Source organism: Piliocolobus tephrosceles, chromosome 5, assembly GCF_002776525.5.
Source record: "Piliocolobus tephrosceles isolate RC106 chromosome 5, ASM277652v3, whole genome shotgun sequence".
In the NCBI taxonomy this organism is placed as follows: Eukaryota; Metazoa; Chordata; class Mammalia; order Primates; family Cercopithecidae; genus Piliocolobus; species Piliocolobus tephrosceles.
In genome coordinates, this window is record NC_045438.1 from 157,135,888 (window position 1) to 157,161,533 (window position 25,646).

Sequence of the window (25,646 nt, forward strand, 5' to 3'; positions counted from 1 at the left end):
CCTCTGCCTCCCAGGTTCAAGCGAGTCTTATACCTCAGCCTCCAGAGTAGCTGAGAGATTACAGGCACACGCCACCACACCTGGCTAATTTTTGGACTTTTAGTAGAGTTGGCCAGGCTGGTCTAAAACTCCTGACCTCAGGTGATCCACCTGTCTTGGCCTTCCAAAGTGCTGGTATTACAGGCGTGAGCCACCGCATCCACCCGAGAGTGTTTGCTGGTTTGGGTGGTGGTTGTTGTTGTTGTTTTTTAATGGTTTACTCTAGGTTTAATTCAGAGGAAGTAAAGAGATTATTCTTCAGAACACCCTTGGATATTTAACCGGGCACAACCCAATTAATAAGTGATCCATTTTACTATCACAAACTGAATTTATCTTCAGAAATAAAGACAGACCAAAACAACCCAGAAACTACACATATCTATTATGTATGCATTAAAAAGGAAAGAAATCACAAGAAAGGGGAAAAAAATAGTTATTTAATTGAGTGCATGGCCCCATAGGGGCTATCGGAAACCTGTATCTACATTTGTATGCAATTTTGTGCATGCATTTTCTGGAAAGAAAAGTCATACTTTATTCAGACACCCAAGGAGGTCTGTGATATCCCCTCTGCCAATCTCAACTTAGATATTAGTGTTTAGTGAATGAAATAGTCCATAAACCAGATTGACTATAAATCTGGTAATGGTATTGTAAAATAAAGGTTTTCCACACTCTACAAAAAAAGACCAAAACAAGTAGCATAGCTATAATTCTCTCAATCCTCGTCCCCAAATTCTCTGTAGCTCCCTGAATAGCCTAAGACATCAGAGAAAGTCAGAAATTCATTGTCACAGCAGCTAGAATGACCAGTCACCTAACCAGACAAAATCCAGAGCAGAGCTGGAGGAGCAGAAGTTCTTAGAAGGTCTACCCTGCACTGCCATTACTCATTTCCAGCCCAAAACCTTTAACAGATACTTTGTTTGTAGTGAATGGCTTAACTTCACTGAATTACAGTTAACCTCAGATGTTTGGGTTTTTTGTTAAATGTTTTAAGATGAGAGGAAAATACCACTTTTTTTTTGTTTTTGTTTTGTTTTTTTTTTTTGTTTGAGACGGAGTCTCGCTCTGTCGCCCAGGCTGGAGTGCAGTGGCCGGATCTCAGCTCACTGCAAGCTCCGCCTCCCGGGTTTACGCCATTCTCCTGCCTCAGCCTCCCGAGTAGCTGGGACTACAGGCGCCCGCCACTTCGCCCGGCTAGTTTTTTGTAGAGACGGGGTTTCACCGTGTTAGCCAGGATGGTCTCTATCTCCTGACCTCGTGTTCCGCTCATCTCAGCCTCCCAAAGTGCTGGAATTACAGGCTTGAGCCACCGCACCCGGCCGAAAATACCACTTTTATGTAATGAGAAATTTCAGATACTTGACCTTTTTCTAAGTTCACAAATTCCCATTTTAATTTTCATCTTTACTGAAATTTCTTACAGATAAGTAAAATCCCTCTTTCTAATTTCAAGCAGATTTAAATACCTCTGAAACTAGTTTAAAACCTATGATATGACATAATTCTCCCATGTGGGCCAGTTGAAATAAATATAAATTTAGCCCTTTTTCCCCAAATATTGGTAGTGTGTGTGCGCACATGTGTGTGTGTGTGTGCGTGTGTGTGTATATGTGACGAAGTTTTGCTCTTGTTGACCAGGCTAGAGTGCAGTGGCCCAGTCTCGGCTCACTGCAACTTCCACCTCCTGGGTTCAAGTGATTCTCCTGCCTCAGCCTCCCAAGTAGCCGGGATTACAGGTGCCCACCACCACGCCAGGCTGATTTTTGTATTTTTAGTAGAGACAGGGTTTCACCATGGTGGCCAGGCTGGTCTCAAACACCTGACCTCAGGTGATCTGCCCACTTCGGCCTCCCAAATTGCTGGGATTACAGGTGCGAGCCACTGCACCCAGTCGGTAAATTCTTTATTATCATTAAAAGCCAACAATTTTCACTCAGTCTTATTCTATATATCTGTTCTTTCATTCTTTTTGTATTTCAATGAATGCTTCTATAAGTACACTGACTTCAGCCAGGAGTGGTGGCTCCCGCCTGTAATCACAGCGCTTTGGGAGGCCAAGACAAGAAGATCAATTGAGCCCAGGAATTTGAGACCAGCCTAGGTAACATCGTGAAACCCCGACTCTATCAAAAAACCATACAAAAGTTATGCGGTAGTGGTGGCGCATAACTGTAGTCCCAGCTACTAGGGAGACTAAGGAGAGAGAATCTCTTGAGCCTGGGAAGTTGAGGCTGCAGCAAGCTGAGATCGCGCCACTGCACTCCAGCCTGGGCAACAGAGTGGGGCCCTGTCTGAAAAAAAAAAAAAAAGTATATTATAGATGCCATTTTTACCTTGACTCACTGACATTCAGTTTCAGAGCCTGCAAAGCTGAGGCCCAACTCTGCTATGGTCTAAATCTGTTGTAGGGTGAAGCCTGAGGGTCAGTTTGGTGCCCCCTTTTACTTTTCTCTACTTAAATTCAATCTATTCTTACGGCATAGTACTTAGAAATAAACTTTCTATTATAAGCCTTAGATATGCTATTCAAAGGTAATTAGTTTATTGGAAAACTGGAGAAAGGCCATTTTCTAAATAGTTTATTGGAGAACTGGAGAAAGGCCATTTTTCTCCCCCAGATAAGACTCATATCTCCACAGGCATTGATAATAGCTTCCTAATTTTTTTTTCCTGATTATTGCTATGTCTAATGAATTGCCCATATCTTTGTTCCCTAGGGTCATTGTTGAAAATTACTAATATATACAGCAATCAGCATATGTATTTAGTTGAAAACCAATGTCTCCAACAGCCTTGAAAGCCCAGCTTTCTCTTCCAATATCAAAATATTCTATTTTACTAATAAGTCATTTCTTAAGCCATATAAAATAAAGTCTAAGTATAAATCTTAAGGCATTATGAAAAGATAGTTGGGAACTACATCCCTGCAGCCAAGGAAGTGGTGGCTTCTTTTTGCAAAGACATCTGACCTTATCAAAGCTTCAGACCAAGAATTCAGTTCATCAGTTCATCTGCTATGTAATAAGCACAAGAGCCACTTGTCCTTCACATGATAAGGTCATGGTACATTACAAGCCACTTGCAGGTTTAGTTTTCTTGAAAGGACACATTTGCAGGGAGCGCTGCCAGAGAGAAACGACTGACTGAAATCAAATAGTTGATATCAAGGGATACCAATTTCAGAAAAAGCAATTGAAGGCAGCAGCCAAAAATGCTGAGATTTTCATATGAGGGCTGTTTGTAATCATAGGCCAGCAGGTAATTCCAGCATGTGCAGATTCTCTTTGACATGGTGCTATGAAAACTGTTGGGCTAAAAGCAAAATCTCCACCTGACAAAAGCAATCCTCACTCCCATCTGTTGATACTTTGCTCCTGATTCACAGCAATAAATGGTCCTTAAAGCGAATGAGAAGAGGGTAATTCATTCCCTACACACACACACCAAGATGAACCCAGTCTTCTTGCATTAACTTCTTGCTGAATGCAATTGATCCGGACCATTGGCTGGTTTTCCAGAGACTTCAAATAGCCTGACTTGGCTTGTTCAGCCAGTAGGGTTGAGATCAGAGACCCCTACATCAAGGTCACTGAAGGCACCATTGGAAACTACAACTATCCTAGCTTAGACTTAGACCACTGGTTACAACTTCCCATTCCTAGGTGACCAATATAAACCCATACAGTAGTTGAAGACAAAGGACCAATAAAAAGCAGAAAAGTTGCTTTTATAATAATAAATACACCTGGCTAAAAATTCTAGTGGCCAGATAGAATAAATTTAGCATCTTAGCTTTCATCGCTGAAATAGGATCTGCTTCCAGGCTCACTCTTATAAGGAAATTGTGTAGATAATGGCTTCTTTTTCAAGAGTTTAGGGCAGGGTTTCTCAGCATCAGCACTATTAATATTTGGGGCCAAATAATTATTTGTTGTGGAGTTTCCCTGTGCATTGCAATACGTTTGTCAGCATCCCCAGATGCTACTAGATGCCAATAGCACTATGTCACCCCTCCCTCAAATCCACCTGAGTATGACAATCCAAAATGTCTCCAGATATGGAAAAATGTTCCCTGGAGTAAGTGAGGGGGGGGTGCAAAATCACCCACAGGTGAGAACCACTGCTTTAGGGCATTATTTATTTATTGTATAAATTTATGGGGTCCAAGAGCAAATTTGTTACATGCATAGATTGCATTGAGGTCAAGTCAGGGCTTTAGCCTATCCATCACTTGAAAACTATACATTGTACCCATTAAATAATTTCTCTTGGTCTCCTCCTTTCCCATCCCCTCTCCCTTCCAAGTCCCCATTGTCAATCATTCTACTCTCTATGTTCATGCATACATGGTTTTTTAGCTCCCACTTATGAGTGAGAGCATGTGGTATTTGACTCTCTGTGTCTGGCTTGTTTCACTTAAGATAATGGCCTCAGTTCCATCCATGTTGCTGCAAAAGACATGATTTTATTCTTTTTCATGGCTAAAGAGTATTCCATTGCATTTATACACCACATTTTCTTTATCTAATCCTCCACTGATAGACAATTAAGTTTATCACATATCCTTCTTCTTGTGAATAGTGCTGTGATAAACATGTAAGTACAGCTATCTTTAGGGCATTATTTAATAAACACATTTCTTTTTATTTATTTTTTATTTTTTTATTATACTTTAAGTTCTAGGGTACATGTGCATAACGTGCAGGTTTGTTACATATGTTTACTTGTGCCATGTTGGTGTGCTGCACCCAATAAACACATTTCATCTGGACCAATGACACCTCTCCCCCGATTCCTTGCTCTCCAAAAGAACTTCCCTCCAAAAGAATTGCCTTTTCTTCTGTAAAAAGGTGACGAGTCTTAGTTTGAACAACTTTTCTGCCAATATTACTAGTCATAAGGACAATACATTAATTGATCCAATTTTTATTTCAGGATAGAGGAAAGTGCTTTCATCCATACATGCTGGAAAGCTTTAAGTATAGATTTATTGAAAGAACAAAATAAGTTAAAGTCCAGAAAATACTATAGCAATATTCAAGTCATCAAGAAAACCAGAAAAAAATGAAAATTTAAAACTCATCTGAAATCTTCACCTGAAACCACACAGAAATAACCATTGCTGATATTTGGTGAGCATTTTTCCACTTACCTCTCCTTGTCCATATAATAGATATAAAGCCTGGTAGATACACAGAAGTTCTACGAAATAACCCAGGTTTCATTATCCTGTAGTTTCATATCGACATTTAGAACAATGAGAAGATACTCAGGCAATTTTAAACTTGAAGTGTTTGATTTAATTTTCTTTGAATTAGCAGATTTTAAAAAACTGAAAACTGAAGAATCTGATGAACTCTCTACATTTCTTCACTGCTAGAGATACTAGTTCTTAAAAGGTCCCTATAATTTAAGAAAATGTGCAAAACCTATAGAGCTGGCTGGGAGCAGTGGCTTACGCCTGTAACCCCAGCACTTTGGGAAGCCAAGGCTAGAGGATTACTTGAGCCTTGGAGTTTGAGACCAGCCTGGGCAATATAGTAAGACCCCCATCTCTAAAGAAACAAACAAACAGAAAAACTTAAAACAGCTGAAGTTATTGTTATTTTTAAACTGTGCTTTTCACTGTTGACTCTTTGACAGGAAAGATGAGGAAGTTAGTTAACATATTTTTTTCAATCTTTTTTCTTCTATTACCAGTATGATTAATTATACTAAAATACTTGTGACCTTTAAATTCTCTTTTTCAGCCTTACTCTCCAAATTGTTTGGTCTCAGTTCTATTTTAAACAAATCCACAGCCTCTGAGTTTCTGGGTTCTTTATTTTGATTCATTTTTTATTTGGCTGGATTGGTTTTCAAGACACACTTTTTATTTGCAAAAAGAACCCATGGATCCTATATTTCTTGAGGTTTGATTCGTTCCTAAATATCTGCCTCCTGCTTTCTTACTCAAGAAACAACTGGGCTAGAGATTGAATTCTCGGTCACCCTTTCTCTCGTTCAATATTTACAGACACCACTCCACCATCCCTGGTGGTTCCCGCAGCAGTGACCTATGAGCACGGGATGCTGGGGCGTGTGGTTCCTCACAGAGCCCTGATTCCGCCTCTGGGGGCGCCATCTCACTCAGACTGCAGCCTGGGCATGCTCCTGTCACCTCCAGGAGGCGATGGGGGTCCAGCCCTTGTTGGGCGCCCTCTCGCCACGGTTCAGCCCCCTCAGCCCCTGGGCTCAATCTGCATTGCCGGCGGGGAGGTAGCCGGTTGCAAAGTCCGTTCTCCATCTACAAGAATGGCAGCAGGGGCTGACCCTCCTTCCTTGCCCCAGACATGAGCCGGGGAACTCTGATGGCTGCCGCTTCCCTTCTTCCGTGCTTTCCATGGAGTCCAGAAGGCACCTGGCAGTCACTTCCTCCCCTTTCCCTGAGGAGGCCACCATTTCTCTCTCTCATCTTTCTGTCTGATTTCCTTTGTTAGGACCTTCGATTTAGTTCTGCCCTTTAGGTGCTTGTGGTGCAGGGCAGGGGGCTCCAAATCTGGTCTTAGGCCAGGAGGGTTCTTGGCTTTGCTAAGGAAAGAATTCAAGAGCAAGCGGTGGTAGAAGATGGTAGAAGAAAATAGCGTTATTGAGATGGCAGTTACAGCTCCATGGCTGGTCCTGCAGAGAAGGATTACCCCATAGGCAGTGTGCTGACAGTAACAGCTCAGAGGCAGTTCTGCAGTCAAATTCATACCCACTTCTAATTACATGCAAATTAAGGAGCAAATGACGCAGAAATTTCTAGAAAAAGGGCAGTAACTTCTGGGTCATCGAGTCCTTACCATGGAAAGGGGCGGTAAGGTTGGAGTGTTGCCACTGAGTGTTGCCCCATCCTTGTTTTAGCTAGTCCTCAGTTTGGTCCAGTGTCTGCGCCCCACCTCCAGAGTCCTGCTTCCTACCGCACTTGTAGTGACTTTCATGGGTACGAAAGAAGTCCTTTTGTATATTCTTAATGTATGCTCATTCCAAAAAGCACATACCAAATAACCAAGAATTAATTATCCCGTGATTCCATATGTACATTCTAGTATGGATTAAGTAGTACATACCCTTCTAGACATGGACATCTCGAACTTTTTCAAGAAGTATCACCCAGTGTGCTCTTGCCTATTCTGTCTCCTAAATGTTGCCTGTATTTTTAGTCAGTTTTACACGTCTTAGCACATGAAAAGACCAGACCAAATGAATAGTTATAGATTGTGACAAAAAGCTTCTCAAAATAGAATATCCTCCACAAAGGTCTTCAGTAAATATTTATTGATGAAGAGGCCATATTGAGAACTCTATTAATGTGTTCCAGGGCTTCAGGGGAAAAAAGGATGCATAAGGAAATACCAAAAATAAGTGTAAGATCAGGATAAAGATTATAATAATAATCAATGTTAACTGAGTGTTTCCCTGTGAATGGCACTGCTTTAAGTTGTTTACACAAGTGGTCTTGTTCAATTTTTACAACCACCATATGAAGGAGGCTCTACTACTGTCCCTACTTTAAAGATGAGGACACTGAAACATAGAGGAATTAAGGAATATGCTCATGGTCAGATAGCTAATAAGCCTCAAGTCTAGACTTGAACCTAAGAAGACTAAGAGATGCTCTGATATCTACATGGATTATTGTGAGGGAAATGGACTCTATCTTGACTAAGGTTTGCAAGGATGTAGGCTTACAGAAGCGTACACTAAAATTTGGGTTAGGACTAAGAAAAAACTTCCTTTCTTAAGAGCAACAGGGCTCAGTCTACCAAAAGAGGTTATAAGTACCCTGTGTAAATGTCCCAGACAAAAATGGCACCTATGCACATGTGACCTAATGGCACCTATCCACGTGTGACACCCTTCCAGCCAACCAAACAATGACCTCATGATGTCAAAGGCCAGGAATGTGAATTGGGAAGGCGAAAATAACAGCTTGCTTTCACTTTCCAAGCACAAGCCAGCCAGCCCAAGACGTTTCTCTCTGCCATGTGCTCCCTGCAGTTCAAGAGGGCCATCCATGCGCCAGACAGATTAAACACTAAAGGAATTTGAGACGATCACTCCTGGGAGGGTTTTTTTCCACTACTTTCTAATCCAATGAAGCCTGAGCTGGCAAAGGCAGTTGAATTGAGAGTGGCTAAATATGCAGAGTCCTTAGAGGTTAGAATACAGTCTGTCTACAAAGAGAAGGCATTTTGCCTTCAGTCTGTCTGGATTTCTAATATCTACTGCAGACTATTAATCATGAATGCCAGACTCTTGAATCTCTTTGAGTTGTTTCACATTTAATCAGAATCCTCCCCCTTACACACACAAAAAAGCTACAAAATCCTGCCTGGTTATATGATTTACATGAATTCTAACATTCAAACAATGGTTTATCTGGAACATATCCCCTGCATTGAACATATATTTAATAGCTTTGAAATGAAGTCAAACAAAACCAAAAATGTAATTACTATGCATATCATGAAATCATCAGAATTAAAAATTAGCCAAGGTCATAGTGTTCATTTCCTTTAGCTTTCCTATTAAAACATGAGTTACCCCAGATTTTCACCATCAGGAAATGGGAAAAAAAAACTGAATAACTCATTTTCTATAAGACAATTTCCATCAAATCGTATTGGGTGAGAATTTGACCCAGAATTTACACTTTAATGTAGGATTTTGCATTTTAAATGTCACCTGATTTTATTTGTGACGTTCACATTAAGCAGATGTCATAATTTACCTGAATTCCATGAATAGCTCTCTTCTTTGTTCATCCACATACCCATTTTCCATGTAGTTAACTGGGATTTAACTTATTTTATTCTTTTAGTGAATGTATACTGTGTTTAACTCAGACTTTTCTATTTTAGCTTTCTGAGATGTGAGGATGGGAATGCTTTTCTCTAAGAACCCTATTCTGGGATAGGGAAGCCAAATTGGAAATGTAGAGCCACACTGGTATACGGCTTCCAGAATAGTCATATTACCCTGTTCCAACCACATATAAATTCCTAAACTTGCTTCACACAGAGAATCTGGGAAGTGAATAAAGCCTGTGTTCTCCCTCTTCTACCATCCGAAGGGTGGCTTGTGTGTTGGCACCTTAGGACAGGGAGGGAATTTAGACCGCATGCTCTTGATTGCACAGTCTGGGAGGGTATAGGGTGGTAAGGACAGCAAATGTTCAGCTAGGCCAGTAGAATGCTGCTAACAATCTGTCACCAACGCAGCTGCCAAAATTTTAAGGTTGCCGAGAAAGTAAGTCTATAAGGCAAAGCCTCTTTGTGCCTTCTTTTTGGAAGTTTCTTGCTAATTTGCTCTGCTGCTTCACTGGCAATCTGAGAGCTAGAGCTTTTGTACCATCAACTCTCAGCAAATAGAATCTGGGTTAGCAGACTGCAAAGCAAAGGGTCTCATTAAACCACAGCCCTTTGCAAGTCAGGTCCGGGCACATGTTTGGCACCAATTTTCTTCACTGGGGCATATTCCAAAATACATAAGGCTTTCAATTTTTCTTTTTCTTTAAAAGAAATGCTCCAAAGTCGGATAAAGTTAAGGAATTTGAAAGGTGTTTAAGGTGGAGGTTTCCACTAGGAATAATTATTCCAAGGAACTGAGTTCCAAATTTGACATCCTCGGGGTAAGACAAGAATCTAACACATCATAGCAATAATGACTATCTGGAGGTCTGCAAGCTTCACCGCTGGGCCGAAGTGGTCTTTCACTGCACACAGACTTTAGTTGTTTGGAGATTTTAGCAGAGCAAAAACAAGGCGAAGAGAGAAAATAAGGTAAAAACAAAGTACAAGTTGTTGTCACAATAGCCATATATTCTGGATTTTCCATGATCCACATCCATATAATCTCTCTGATTCTTCCCATAAAGGCAGTCATGCTCGCCAGTTTTGAATTAGAAAAGTTAAAAGCATAAACTTGGTATAGTTTATAACAGATAAGATACAACTTTATTGTTCTTTGAGATCAATGATTGTGCCATATTTATCTTTGTGTTTCTAATGACTTGCACATGACAAAGAGCTCAATTTATGTTGAATGAATGAATTGAAACATAAATATGCTAATGAAAATCAACAGAAATGTGGGAGAATAGTTATTGTATTAAGCATCATTGTTTTACCTCTATGACTGATTTTAACATACACCAAGAATGCAAAGATGTAGGTTCTAATTGTGATTCTGCAGAATACCAGGGAGAAAGTTACTAATCCTCTAAAGACTCATTTTGCCATATAGAAAATGGAGTTAATAACTTCCCTTACTTAGCTTATGTTATGGAGTTGTTATGTAAACCACCTGAGACACTGAATGTGGAAACGCTTGGTAATCTGAAAAGACGCGAACCAATGTACGTTTTCACCGTTATCGTTATTCTTGCTAATCATCACTGCTCTGGTACTCAGGAATGCTCAGTCATCTCAAATCTTGCAAAAAGAAAACTGCTGGGAGCCACAAAACATCTCGTGCCACATGTGAGCTTACTTTCCAAAATGGCTTCATTTTTATAGTCATTAAAAAATAACTCAAAACCTGTCATTCTTTGTCCCTAGTGAGCCAACCAGGACATGATCAAATGTGGAGAATTATGGAGCATAAACCCCAGAAAGAATTCTTTTGCAACACACACACACACATAGGCTCACACGTGTGCTACACACACATGCTCACACACCGTATCACATCTTTTCAGCACTGACAGTGGTGACAATAGTCACCACTATTTCTGTGACTAACACACTTTCTATATCATCTTCCTCTTCAATACCATCCTTACCCCAGATGTCCAGGATCTTCAAGTTACTTAGGCCCCAGCATACATGCTGCTCAACTTCTACCACTTCATTTAATTCAAGCCCATTCACTCAATGCCCAGAACTGGAGTGACAATAGGTGGGACGAGAAATCATCGTCTTCTTCATCACCATCTTTATGATCTTCATCATTTCATGAACATTTACTATGTGGCTTTACATTCATTATCTCTGTCTATCATGACAACACCTTATGAAACATATACTATTAACCCCACTTTACAGATGGGCAAGTTGAGACTCAGAATGATTCATTTTCCCAAAGGCACACACCCTAATGTGACAGACTCTGGATTTGAAACCAATTCCACCTGATTCTAAAGACCATTGCTGAGTGTTTTTATCACAGGAAATTTTTGGTGTGCTAGGACAGAAGTTGGAAAGGCCTTCTGGGAGCTTCTCAATGTACATTATCTACTCTGTTTATTTTTGTCTATATACCAACATATATTTTTGAACCCTTTTTTATATATGGCCAATGATGCTAGGCCTGGAGGAATATTAAAAACAATTATTTCTATAATGTAAGTGACTACTAGTTTTTTAATTCCCTTTTTCTAGGGTTACTTGTATTTTAAAAGAAAGGCTGTATGCTATAAGCCAAATGAACGAATCCCTAATGGTACGATTTCTGACACTGAGACAAGCAGATGGAGAAGGATCTTTGTTTCTGTGGTGGGGTCTGTGTGTGTGTGTGTGTTAAGGGCACAGTCAAGCACTGCACTACTCGTACCATACCATGCAGACAACCATGTAATCTGATCTCTCCAAAGGTTTGACGGTATTGGCGTCATTCTCAATATCCTCATCCTACACTTTAAAATTGCTGATTAATATTAATATTTGGTCACTCTATCTTAAAACAATACCTACCTCTGTTATTAGGAAAATTAGAAATTATATCGATTGTTCCTAAAGATACAATTTGTTTCTCTAACTCCAAGGGAAGTGAAGGAATATGTTTCAGATCATACATGTCTCTGTATTATTTGTTTTTGTAAGGTAGTTTTTGTCTTTTGCTTCGAATTGAGAGCATATGAACAAAATTCCACTGCATAAGCAGTCAATTTTGCTAATAATAACACATGCCTAAAGCACTAAGATTAAATTATTACACATACTAATAAAATTATTCACAGTGATACTCCTTGGTAATGCTGTACAGGCAGAACTCATCTTCAAAGTCAGCCCTATAACTTCAAGCCTTTATAGGGTCCTGCTGTTTCCAAGGATACAATCCAATGCTTAGTTTACAGGAATCTGAAATCATCTGCTGTTTTAAAAACTTGAGATTAGCCATTGCTGCCCCCTTCCTGGTTGGCCTTTGGAAGCGAAAAGTCTTTAAGCTTAAGTGAGCTGGAGAATATTTCTGAGTAAGCAGGCTCCAGGTGAAGGGTACACTCCAAGATACCTTCGCTTGCCAAAACAACACTCCCTGCAAGGTTATCAGAGAAAAGGCAGTAGAAAGAGCCCTCCTGCTGCCAGAGTGTCTTGTTTCGCAAGGCTTCTCAGCCTGCCTGCAGCCACCGGGTGAGGAGACGAAAGAACACCTCACCTGGCAGAGCAGCACAAAGGTCAGGCACGTTTCCCTCCTGATCTTGGAGCTGGGTCCCCCTCCTTCACATGAACTGTCCAGGGCTTGGTCATATACCCGATACCCGGGTCCCCCTCAGTCCTGCCCAGAGTGACTCCACTGGTCTCCCCAGAAAAGACCAACAGCAGAGAGAAATGAAGTGTGTCTGTTTTCTGGTTTCACATTGCAGCTCTTCTTGCTCTTCTTACGACAGAAACAACATCTGCGATGATGCCAGAGACCTGTGAAGTCATAAACAACCTTTCCCCCAGCCCTTGACAAGCACTACCTTGCTTTGAGGTGCAATCAGTTCTGACAAGTTTATGGCTTTGTGTCCTCCAACCCAATGGACATTACCCTCTGGGGGAGTTTAATGACCCCTCTCAGCTTCACACTCGCTTGAAGGAAAGGGCCAGAAGTCAGTAATGATGTGTTATGACTTGCCTGGCTTCAGGTAGTTCAGACCCTTCAAGCTTTAGTTGAGATTACAGGAGAACTCAGATGATGAACTGGCTTCCAAAGAAGGCCAAATAGGAAAAAAAAAAAAAAAAAAAAAAAAAAAGGCTTTTTCAGTCCAATAGCTGAGTGACCTGAAATTTAAATGCAAAAAATGCATTAAAACCCACAAAACCACTTCCTTTAAAATTCTTGATAGCAAACATGTTACAGTATTAAGTGAACCTTGCTCTAAGCAAAATTCAGAGAAGAGCATTCACACCTCTGAGAGAAGAGCCAGCCAGCCAGGGTGCTGGGGCCCAGTTCTTGAGAAAAATGCTGATGTGAAAGCCTTGTTGGCCTGGTTCAGTCCCTGAGTCTCCCTGGTAGGCACATGCCAGGCTCAGAACATCCATAGCTGAATGCTCTGAGCCCTGTAAAAATGCAGCTACAATGGGAAATCAACTCTTAAGTATGCTATGGGATGCTGTGATAAAATTTGAGTTTCTCTACCTTCAGTTTGCACTTTGGTTCATTTAGAAAACCGTCCATAATTGTGTGTTTCAAGAGTACAGTTCCATGGCTGTAACAGAATTGAGCCCTCTTTCTTCTGGCCTTTGCCTCTTTGGGGATATTCCAACTCTATGGAAGGTGATCATTTGTGATTATGATCAGGTATTTATATTTTGCGGTAAATGAAAACTTCAGAGTCAGTTTCAAAAAACAAGAGATGGATATAAGGCCATGTGCTTATGAGTAGGGGACAAATAACTAGAGACAAGAAATAAAAAGAGACAAGATATAAGACAAGATAACCTTTGGTGCACACTACACACACACACGCACACACACACACACACACAAAGAATCTACATTGTTTCTGTCACTCTGCCGGGTTGCTGGAAGGCAGAAATGAGAAGCCTCAGCCCTCATCTTGTTTAGAGTTTTCCCTGGGCCAGGCTCTTCTGCTGCATTGGAATTCAACTTTGCAAATCTCAGTGTTTCCAGGTAGACCTTGGGAGAAAGGTGACCCCAGAAAAAAATTAGAACAAAAAGGAAAAAGTAAGGAGCAGTATTTAGAATGGGAACATTGACAAAAAGAAGCAAAGTTCAGAAAAAAAAGGTCTATTTGTGGGGGCTGTTAGACAGACCTGTAGTAGGCTAATTCCAAGGTTGCCTCCATGTACTCATGGGCCCTCAGAAGGCACTCTTCCCTCTCTTCCCTCTCCAGATCCTAGTCTTCCCATTAGATCAATGAGGATGGAAGACTACACCAGGGCAACCAACTAGGGGCAATTTTGCCTCCCAGGGGTTATTTGCCAATGTGTAGAGATATTTTTGGCTGTCAAAACTGAAGGAGGTGGATGCTACTGGCATCTAATGTGTACAGGCCACGGCTGTTGCAAAACATCCTGAAATGCACAGGATACTCTCCAACAACAAAGAATTATCCAGCCCAGAATGTCAATCATGCCAAAGTTGAGGAACCCTGGCTCCACTGTTTGAAGGATCTGATACAGGTGACTGATGGTCCCCCAGAACAGTATCGGTCTGGAACCACGAGTCCAATGGCCATACTTTACATTTCTCCAGGGCCTGAGTGCCAAAGTGACCTACTATCCTTATCGTCACTTTGTCACCCTGTTTCCTGGCATTCATGAGCATGGGAGGTTGAAAAATGCCTCTCCAAGAGAGGCTTGGTCTGCAGTCAAGTAAAAGATGAGTGAGAGTGGGTCAACCTGCAAATATGCCATCCACATGGGGCTGCTCTGAGTTTGCACAAAAGACAGAATGTCACCTAAATCAATTCACATCTGTTGATACAAACAGCCTACTGCAAAGGCTCTACTGAATCCAGGGTTTGTAATAAATATATCAGAATTCGACTGGGCAGGGTGGCTCACGCCTGTAATCCCAGCACTTTGGGAGATCAAGGCAGGAGAATCGCTTGAGGCCAAGAGTTTGAGACCAACCTGGGCAACATGGCGAAACCCTGTCTCTACAAAAACAAACGTAAGAATTAGCCAAGCATGGTGGCACGCACCTGTAGTCCCAGCTACTCAGGAGGCTGAGGTGGGAGGATCACTTGAGCCAGAAGGTCCACACTTTAGCCTGAGTGACAGAGTGAGACCTGTCTCAAAAAAAAAAAAAAAAAAAAAAAAAAATTAAATACTAATAAATACTGTGAAAGAGATACTACCTACACTTCTTGATAATTGTTTGGTGAATACAGCCAACAAGAGCAGAGGTGCCTCTGTAGTGGTGCCAGAGTGGGCCGGAGCATTTCCACAAATTTGTCAAGTATTACAGAAATATTCTGCCCTCCTGCTGCACATACACCCGGCAGGAGAGGAATCAATGGGAGATGGTCTCACTGGGAAGATTCCAGCCAGATGGGGACCCTGCCTTGGCAGATGCTTGGCATAGGAAAGGTGGTTCTGAAGCGCCAAGGCCAGGTGGCTTGTGAATCTGCCTACATTCCCCTAACTCTTTGAGGCTTGAAATATCCCCTCAGAGCTCCAGAGAGTTGCTCTTGTTCAGTTATGATACCCCATGCCCTACCAGCCTCTAGCAAAAACCATACATAGTGACTTGGGAAATTCTTTTCACTTTGCTGGGCCAAGACTCAGATGCTGCATGGGCATGCTGATGGGGGCCTCGTGGGTGGGCATGCTGATGGGGGCCTAGTGGGTGGGCATGCTGATGGGGGCCTAGCGGTGTTGCTCCTGCATTCCTCCGTAGCAAAAAAAAAAAAAAAAAAAAATAGTATTAGGAGAGATACAGGGAGAGCAGGAGAATATAGGGTCCTTTCAACTTCTGCCCAAATTTCTGCAGTAGCCTCCTAACCAGTCTCCTTATAGCTCTCTGGTTCCCTTCCAATATCTCCCCTCCTATGTAACCAGAGGGATTCCTTCACACTGAAGGCTAATTATGTTACACTCCTGCTTAAATACATAAAATGATTCCATAGTGCTCAGGGATTAAGAGAAAAATCCTTAACAGTTCTCAAAAGGCCTCGCATGGCTCCAGTGGCTATGTGGATCCATGCAAGGCCTTTCAGGATCTGTTAAAGAATTTTGTGCCTCTCAAGCCTAACATCCCACCATGCTCCCTATGCGCCAAGCTTGCTTTCAGTTCCTTGGATGCTACGTGCTTCCTTCTGCCACAGGGTCTTCACAGATGCTGTTTCAGCTGCCTTAGTTCTCCTCCTCCCAGGCCCTCACCACCTCTTGTCACCAGACTAATTCTATTCTCCTCAGTCTTCACCTCTCTCACAAAGGCCTTGGCCAACCTCCCTCACCAGATCATGCCTCCTACACCACCTTTCATGGCAACACGAATTTCTTCTACATATTTCTTCACACAATTGCAATTTTACATTACTGTATGCATTGGGATTCAATAAATATCCACTGAATAAACAAATTAATGAATGAATCACCCCCTCCTGGGATGGAACAGAAAATCCCTCCGACCACACATTCTTACTTCCATCTCTTTGGTGATTCTGTCCTCTCAGCATGGGGAGCTGTTGATTTGTATCTCTGCCCGCAAGATTTTTCCTTTCTGGCCAATCCCATTCATCCACTCATTTCTCCATGAACTCTTCTCTCATCTCCCACTCCTCGGAGAACTTAACTTGTCTCACTCTATGAATCCTGTTGCATTTTCTCTATTTTTCCACACTTTGCCTTGAATAGCATCAGCTGTAGACATGCTAGTATTTCCTTTGGGGCTCTGAACTTCTTGAGAAAAGAGACCCAACCCAACATATTGTTCTGCAAAGCAGCATGTGCTTAATAAATATTTGTGAAACTGAAATACCACTTGTGAAAGTTCAGGTGATAGGAATAATCTCGGGGGACAATTCTAAGATCACACCAAGATACCAATGCCACTTTCATTCCACTCATTCCGACTTCTAAGAGAGGATATAGAATGTAGCTGGGAAGAGGGTCTCTCTCCATGGGGAGAGAGAAGCTAGAAATGCTGTGAGAGTTTTCTAATCAGCAGTAAGTTACCACCACCTCTGGAGCCCAGTGGAATTTCTTCTCTTGCTCCAGATGGCTGTCATGGCAGTGACTATTTCTCTGCATGTAAGGTGGTCAGATGGAGCAAATAAAAATACAGGGCTTTAAGTACAGTGTACACTGCTTGGGTGACAGGTGCAGCAAAATCTCAGAAATCACCACTAAAGAATCACAACCTGTCCCCCAAAACTATTGAAATAAAATTTTTAAAATATAAATAATTAATATTTAAAAATACAGGGCTCTCAGTTATATTTAAGCTTCAGTTTCAGATAAACAGCCAGGCCTGGTGGCTCACGTCTGTAATGCCACACTTTGGGAGGCCGAGGTGGCCAGATCACGAGGTAAGGAGTGCAAGACCAGCCTGGCCAATATGGTGAAACCCTGTCTCTACTAAGAATACAAAAATTAGCCGGGCACGGTGGCACGCACCTGTAATCCAGCTACTTGGGAGTTTGAGGCAGAAGGATCGCTTGACCCCGGGAGGCAGAGATTGCAGTGAGCTGAGATCACGCCACTGCACTCCAGCCTGGGTGACAGAGTGAGACTCCATCTCAAAAAAAAAAAAAAAAAAAGACAAGTTTCAGATAAACAACAATTGCATTTTTGCACAAATATAACCCAAATATTTCACGTGATTTACTTTTACTAAAATGTTCTTCATAGTTTATCTGAAATTCAAATGTAATTGGCCATCCTGTATTTTATCTGACAACTGTAACTTCATGCTTTTAGCATAAGCTGGTGACTCCAAATGACAAGTCATTAAAAATAAAAAAAAAGTACACAATGACCAGATATGTATAATTCCTCCTCACTGTATCCTTGTTTGTCTGCATGTCTGTAATATCACTGCCTGAGTCATTATTGTCTTAGAGGGTGGATGCTGGATCTATTTTATTCTTTTTATAGAATCCTGATGTTCATTCACATACACAATTAAAGCATACTTGTGTTGCTGCCTGTGATGTCCAGAAGAAGGAATGGACTTTGGTAATAGTTTTTATAATGTTCCCACAGAAGATTTAAATTCCAAAATGATACCATAGTTTCCCACACTTAAAATTTCCCATTTCAAAAAACACCGTAAAATTTAAACGTGGAAACCAGTTTTGAACATTTGAAATAAGTTAACATAAAAGTTCAGGTTTTCATTCCCATGCAGTATGCGTTTGTCCCAGGGCACGGGGTTGTACAGGGAAAGAAAAGGTATATATTCTCCAGCAATTTTCCTGGAGACATATGACTTTTCAAGTAAGAGGAAATAAAAGTGAAGAATGAGACGTATCCCCGATCAAATTTTACCTTCAGAAATATTAACTGCTACAGGACACTTACTCCCCGCAACCTCAATGGAGGAGGCCAGATTCCTACAAGCAGGGAGGCCTTGTTTGATTTCATTATATCTTTTCCTCCTTTACAATCCTGCAATGTGATACTTTCTCTTTTTTATCAATGGGAGTTGAAACTCAGCTTGATTTGACAAGGTTTTGTAAGTTCAATGACGGCGCACATTCATGAAAGTGCCAAAGAGATGGGAACCTGTTAGGACTAAAATCCAAGCGTTTTCTTTTGACCGTACCCTCATCCTTGTCTAGAGGTTCTTAAAAAACTATGACCTGACTTCTTCATGACTCAGATGTTTGCAAGACCCCCTCGATCATTCAGACATACTTAAACATTCTCGTGCCCCTACTGTTCCCGCACAAGATAATGTTTTGTTCTTAAGCAACTGCTGGGAAAGCATTAAAAACATCTAGCTCAAGCTCAGTTTTCCCAAAAGAATGATTTCTTGTTTGAAGTTTAGGAGAAAAAAAATACATTCCTATCACTTCCATTTCTCTGTGTCTAATTTTTATTTATTTATTTTTAGAATATGTAAAATATGTATTTTCTTAGCATAGTTAGGCCCTGAGGCATACAACCAATTTACTCAAAAACAAACCCTATATTTAAGAGACAGAGTTTTTTGTTTTTTTTTTTTCTGGGAAAACGAAACTACAGGCTAGGAGTTCATTTCTGTCCTCTATTTGTCATTTTCAACTTTGATTAAGATAATAATGCTTTGCTTGCGCAGAAGGCTCTATATAACTCAATAGTGTAAGTGACATGGACCTACGATGTCTATTTCCTACCAGCTCTGTTCTGCTCTCTACAGGGTTTCTTTGACCATGGAAGGGAGTGTTTCCAGGAGGCATGGGAGGTGGCTGTGGGCAGTGTTAATTTGTTTAAAGGATGGATAGCCTACTCAGATCCATAAAGAATTCTGTTAACATAGATTTTGCTGAAGCATTCAAAATAAACAGAGATAATACATGAGTTACTATGAAATTGGGATGTGAGAGCTGGTTCCAATATTGCAATAGGAACCTACTATTATTTTGCTTGACTGGCATCCTCTTAGAGCCTCCAATAGCTTTTCTCAATTTTTATGTTCATCTGTATTCTCAACTCCCAGTGAGCCAGAAAGTTCATGACATGCTCAGGCTGGTAGAAAATGAGAACAGCCGTCGGCTCTCCGGAGGGCTCTGCTGGCATAGCTAAGAGTCCCAAGACAGACGTGAAATGAAGATCTAGCTGAGAGAGCACCACAGCGCCCAGCTAGAAGATATTAACACAAGCTCTGATTCACATGGAACAGCAAAATATAATCTGTGTTTGACAGGAATCGACACAGCCTTCAACCCTGAGGTGGAACGAAAGCACCCAGATATACTTTTGCATTGAAGGGAAGTGCAAGCAGGAGGTGAGGGGAGAATTTTGCCCATCACTCACCATCCGCCCCCCACAACACACATACAGAGTCATGCCAAGACATGAAGCAGCACAGAGACCCCAGCATTCAGCCACCCCTGGCACTGAGACACAGAGAAATTAGTCAAACACCCTGAGGGCAGCTAGAACACAATGGGTCATTTCTTTTTAGAAACACCAGAGAAAGGACCATATTCTCCAGCTAAACCTTGCCTGCTCCTTGTTTTGCTTTGTTTTCCTCTTGTAGCACTGTTCCTAAACCCTTAAAGTGGTTGAGCACCGTGTCTGAGGTCAGAAGCTTTCATGGCTCACTAGAAAAGAGCCTAGTGAGGGAGAGGAACTGGACTGGAACGTGGAAAGCTGGAGTCGGGTCTGAACTGCCCTGCGGCCTTGGCAAATCACTCCTACAGATAATGAGTGGGCCTCAGCTTTCTCACCTCCAAAACTGAGATCCTGATGTGAGTCCTGCCCACGTTAGAGAGGAGAGAGAAAGCCATGACCATGATGGAGGAAGATGCCTCAGGACACACTTGCGCGCAGGGAAGGTTGTCAGTTTCCTCTGCAGTATGGATTTATGCTCCTCACCTAACCAGCCTGGACTCCAGTATCCATATCTGTTTAATATTAAGCTCTCTGAAATGTCCCCATCATAGGTATCTCATTAGTAGAGGACAAGAGATAAAGGTGATTTAATCTAAACAGCCACCACCCCTACAGCAAAGCACCTTTACTGATTCCTGTAACCACTATCTTTCCTGAAATGTTAGTATGGGGTTGACCATATTGGTTACATTTGAACTGACTTTTCCATGTTGAGAGAATTGAGGTCAAGAGAATGAAATAATAGCCAGCCAGTTTTTATACAACAACATTTTTTAAAGGATAAGATGTATTCTTTCCATTGTAGGTTATATTTCTTTAAAGCTCAAATTAAACAGTCACTTATCCTATACCCCATCATCTCCTTAAATCTCCTTACAGCAGCAAAATTTTGGAGACATTTTCATAGATGGAAAATACAGGCCCAGTACCTAGAGAAATTAAAATATGGAACACTGGCTCAAAGTTCATGATTAAAGGTAGTAAGGAATTTGCAGGTGTGTAGCTTTTTCCCCCAGTCTAGTAAGAAGAATCATTTTAATGTTGTTAACCAGTGGGTTCAGCCTGGAACCTTGTTAAATTGATTTGCAAATGGAAACTTGGAAATATCCTGGAGTGGCAAAGTGTAACGGAATGAGAGATGGGATGTGGGGCGCTGTGCCCAAGCCACGGTGCATTTCCAGTTCCTTTACCCCAAAGGAACAGTCATTGTCAAGCTCAAAAGCCAGGACTAGACTCAGCTTCCAGGTCTCTCCTGGGGACCCGGGGAGGAGCGATTCCCACTGGATGAATGTTAGCAGAGAATGGCATGCCAGCGAAGGGATGCCAGAGAACTCTCTGGTCATAGGACAGGCAGCAAAAGTGTCTTTGGTAGATTCAGGACGTGATTCTGGGCAGTTAGCAGCCTCTCTCCCCTGCAGCGTGTTAAGAACACTTGAGGATGTTTTCCCTTAGCATTTATGATGCTGAGGAAAAGAGATTTTGGAAACTACCTTGACAAAGAAATTAATGGAGGGTGACATGGGGATTCCAGCAAGGCCAACATACAATTGCCTCATTTTCATGGTATGTCAAATTAGATTTAGGCTTTGGCTACTGTGCTTGTCATGGGGGCTCTAACTCTCACCCAGGGCCAGCATCTCACAAAATTTTATGACTTTACACTGACTTTGACCTCCAAGGACAGGGGCCAGTGGGGAGAAAGACCAGCAGAGGCCCATTCCTCCTCTAGTCTCAACCTCTCTCTCCCTCCCTCTTTCTGGAACTTGTGCTCCTGGGGTGGATGTCTGACTGTGTCTTTGGCCACAGCCAGTCATTTGCACATCTGTTCCTGTGGAGTGACAGGCAGTGAGGGGGCTCACCGCCCACTTCAGGACCCAGACAGCTATGGTCCAGGCACTGCTGTGGGTTGGAGAAAGCTGGAAAAGACCTGCCTGTGGCAGGAATCTCTGGGTGCCTTCACCATGATCTCCACATTCACCATGTGTGTATCAGGAGGGCAACTCCAGACACAGGGGCTAGAAGGAAGCCGACGTGAGCCAACAGAACATAACCTGTAGGCAGAAAGAGGGAAATGCACTCTATTACCCAGTGCCCTAGCATGACTACCTACCATAAGCAGAGGTCTATCCAAACAGGCAGACAAAACCTGGCACATGTACATTTATCAAACAGTTATGGAGGATCTACTGTACATATTTACCCAGTAGGTACTTGTGGTCAACACTAGCAGTCATCTTCTAATACCCAATCTCCTCTTCCTTAGTCATGAAATGACCACCTAGAATATAGACTACAACTCCCAGCATCCTTTGCAACTAGCTGTGACCACGTGACCAAGATCCAGCTAATGGGATGAGAATGGAGGTTCTAGGAGCACCTTTCAGGGAGGAGGCACTTTTTTTTCACCTCCTTCTTTCCTGCTGGCTGGAAGATGTCATTTAGAAGTGATGTCTAGAATTTGAGCTGCCTTGGGCCTTGTACTGAGGATTTCAAAGCACAAGGGAGGAGAAACCTGGGTCTCTACAGACTTTATAGAGACCTGAACCAACCCAGGAATTCTAATAAATAAGAAGAAAATTAACTTCTATCTTTTTAAACTCATTCTTCTATGGTTTTTCTGTTACTCCCAGTCAAACTTAACCCTATAGGACTCAATATATATTTGTTTTATTTAGGCCTTCAACTGATTGGATGAGGCCCACCAACATTATGAAGGGCAATCTTCTTTACTCAAAGTTCATTGGTTTAAACGTAAATCTCATCCCAAAACACCCTCACAGAAACATCTAAAATAATGTCTGACCAAATACGTGGGCACTGCAGCCCAGTCATGTTGACATATAAAATTACCCATCATGGGGATGAAAACTAGTGAGTCATTGGCATGTGAATAGCTGGAATGACTGTGGACGCTGGGGAGAGAGAAGAGAAGGAGAAGGCAGGGACTGAGGAGCATCACTATTCAATGATCAGATGGAGGAGAGGGCAGGTAGCTGGCAAAAGAGACGGCTGACACTTCACCAAGTCCTCAGAGACCAATACTGTAGGGAGAGCCGTGTGCAGGTAGCATGGCCATCCCAGGGCCAAGGTGGGGCCTCAGTCTCCCATCAAGCAAGTTTCCAGAGCCAAGTGAGATCAGGGTAGCACTGGTGTGCTGGGGGCTTAGTGCCAACGAGAACTTGACCATTCTGGATGGGCCTGGCCTTGGGTACGTGTCAGGTCAAAGGCTCTGATATTACGATTAAGAACGGAGGGCCACAGAAGCCAGGAGGACCCTGAACAGCCAGCAGAACAGCCAAGCCGCTTCCCTGTCCAGCTGTTCTCCAAGACCAGAAGATGTAATAATACCTATTGCTGTTTTCTGTACAACATCAATTTTCTTATTAGGATACTTTTGGGGAACCAGTTTGAGAATATATAGAACTGCAATGTTGTTCAAAACCAATAACAAGGTTATAAGCATGAGGTCTGAAGCCAGATGGGCCTTGGTTAGATCTTTGCTGTGATCTTGGGCAAGACAGTCACTCCCTGAGGGTCGGGTTCCATATGTAGGATTACTAACTCCTCCCTGATTCATCATTATGGGGAAGAGATGGTGCACTTAGCTGTATCTGGCACATGACTTCTACATGGTAAAGGCTGTCCTTTATTTCTTTCTTTTCTTTTCCTTCTTAAATCTACTGTTTTTATATTTTTTAAGTAAGCAGTGGTATATACATCATTTTTTTAAATGTTTCTTTTGGGAAGATCTTATAGAAAAAAAATGACACCCTGAAACTTTCAACTCTATATCCCAAAAATTGTCTTTCAAGAGTTAAAAAAACTCTTTAAAATGAAGAGATTTTTTTTTGACTTTTTATGAGTTAAAAAACTCTTAAAAATGAAGATAATATACCTGGCCTAAATCAAAATAATCTGAAAACTAGATGTGTCCCAGTGGAAAGCCTACGAAGGAATAATCTCCCATCTTCATGGGACCTTCTTTCTCCTTTCTTTCCAAAAGCTTTCTAAATCATCACCCACACACACCCCAAATTTTGCTTTTCTTTTCTATTTTATTACCATTTTTTGGCTGTTATCACTCCATGTTCCCTTGCATGTGTTAAATGTATACATGTGTTCATGCAACTGAAGTCATCTTTTGAAATACGTACAAAAATGTTAACAGCCAATCTCATGTTTGTGTTAGCCTTTGAAATCAGGCTGAAAATAAAAATGCATGAAGTCAGTTATAAATTGCTATTGCCAGACAGAAATGAGATGACTATTTGCCAGAGGTCTGGGAGCATGGGGGGAAATGGGGAGTGATGGCTGCTGGGCATGGTGTTTCTTTATGGAGTGATGAAAACGTTCTAGAAGTAAATAGTGATGATGTTGCTATAACTCTGTGACTATCCTATAAAACACTGAAGAGTACACTTTAAAATTGTGAATTTTATGTAGGTGAATTATATCCCAATATAAACAAATTTCTATTGCTTGGGTCAAATAGGGGATTGCCTACTTCTAAGGTCAAGTGCTATGAAAGGCGGAGCACCATTAGGGATTCATACATGGCAGACAATGGCGCCATGACCCCAGTGTTGAACCAGTAGAACTGACTTCAAGCATAGTACAAATTCAGGAAAAAGGGCTCATCTAGAGAGGCTGGAGTCAATTTTAGGAGGACAGACTTACAGACTTGAGCTGAGTATACAGGGAGGAATGAATTGACTGGAAGAGCAAAGTAAGAGATATTCCAAAGAGGAATTCAGAAGGAGGGAGAGATCATGATGCTCTCTTTACTTGGTTACTGTTTTAAACTTTCATTTCATATTGCAGTGTTTTCAAGGGGAGATGGGAAGATTGGACTTCTAGGCAAGAGAGTTGGGAGCACAAATCTTGTTTGACTGGGCAGGGAACAGCCACATTAGAATGTCCATGTCCCTTCACAAGCAACCCTTATCTTGATGTAGGAGGTTGCAGGACACAGTCATCTGAAGCCCGGAAGCCATGAACAGTCACACATCGTTCATTCTGATGCGTCTGAACTCCTGCATCCTAAGTCACGTAACTAGAGGCAAAGAGAGCCTGTTGGATAGGAAACATGTTGACCGGCCCAGCCTTTGCAACCTTTCCTTTGTAAGAGATGTCTAGCCTCTGTTTGAAAAAAAAAATGAGGTTCCTTTGTTTTAAGGACATAGAATGCTGCAAGGCAGAGGGGGAGTTTCCCGGGCTGCCATCTTGTTCTCTGTGGGTGTGAAGTGAAAAACCTCTCATTTTTGGTAAGCTGAGCAAAGCCCGAAAGCAGGAGCAAAATGGTGCACACTCGAGCTTTAAATGCCACAGTGAAAATTCAAGGCAGGCTTCATTGGCTAAACCGCAGTCTGTCAGGGAGGCTTCAGCAAAAAATGCTGGCATGAGATCTTGATTATTCTACAATAGGCCACAGGATAGTGGCCGTACTGCCCTGCCAGGTAACTGGTGAAGCCCGGGGCCTGGGAACCACATCATGATGCTTCATTCCTGGGACCTGGGATCCATCTGCCTTTGCCTGTCACTGGAACCCATGATAGCAGTGGACTGAACCTGTCAGGGAGGACGAGAGAGACGGAAGCAGCCCAGGAACTCCCTCAACCTGAGGCAAGTTGTCCCTCTTCCCTGCTGCCCTGTGCCAGGCCCCGAGCAAGTACGGAAATGGCACTTAGGTTGATATCTTACATTTAGTTCATTTTGCTGGAATGTTCTATAAGCACCCTCTTGGAAGTCTGGGTCCATGACATCCTTTTATCCTTTGATGTTAACATTACTATTGTGATAGCAGTATAGCACAGTATGACTGCTATTTAAATATCCATCCCCACCCCTGCCCGTTCCCCC

The 25,646-nt window shown here is 42.0% G+C and overlaps 1 protein-coding gene across 3 annotated transcripts in view; it reads left to right on the plus strand.

The window, feature by feature from the left end:
- The window catches only part of NEDD9 (neural precursor cell expressed, developmentally down-regulated 9), a 200,948-nt gene that overhangs the window by 113,078 nt on the left and 62,224 nt on the right, over nucleotides 1-25,646 (plus strand). The gene's annotated exons all lie outside the window — the stretch shown is intronic.